Genomic DNA, 278 nt, shown 5'->3' with positions numbered 1-278 from the left:
GTGAATATTTCCTTACTTCGATTGAACTCGACCATTTTGTAAACAGGTTTTTATTCCGTCGAATTTCTGAGGACATATTTGCTTTCATTATTGCCGAACATTTCAAACGTCATTCCAAGTTGTTATGGCGTATTCTGTTGTTCGATTAACAAACCATATCCATTAGACACTTTTACACCATGAGGAGGGATATATAAAAAGATTTTCATTACATTTAGAACAACGAGAAATAAATTGGACATTAATTTTCTAAGCAACTGCTGCTCAATAAGGTCCAT

The 278-nt window shown here is 33.5% G+C and overlaps 1 non-coding gene across 1 annotated transcript; it reads left to right on the top strand.

Annotated features, from left to right (window-relative positions):
• Window positions 1–35: 35 nt before the first annotated feature.
• Window positions 36–85, top strand: LOC133333828 (small Cajal body-specific RNA ncR26). The gene has a single exon (XR_009754468.1). It is a non-coding gene; the product is annotated as a small Cajal body-specific RNA ncR26 (non-coding RNA).
• The last annotated feature ends 193 nt before the right edge of the window (window positions 86–278 follow it).

Source organism: Musca vetustissima, unplaced genomic scaffold, assembly GCF_032173495.1.
Source record: "Musca vetustissima isolate MV318-11 ecotype Yass unplaced genomic scaffold, APGP_CSIRO_Mvet_v1 utg8823, whole genome shotgun sequence".
NCBI classification, from domain to species: Eukaryota; Metazoa; Arthropoda; class Insecta; order Diptera; family Muscidae; genus Musca; species Musca vetustissima.
The sequence above is the reverse complement of the archived record's forward strand: the minus strand, read 5'-3'. Positions and strand labels throughout refer to the sequence as shown.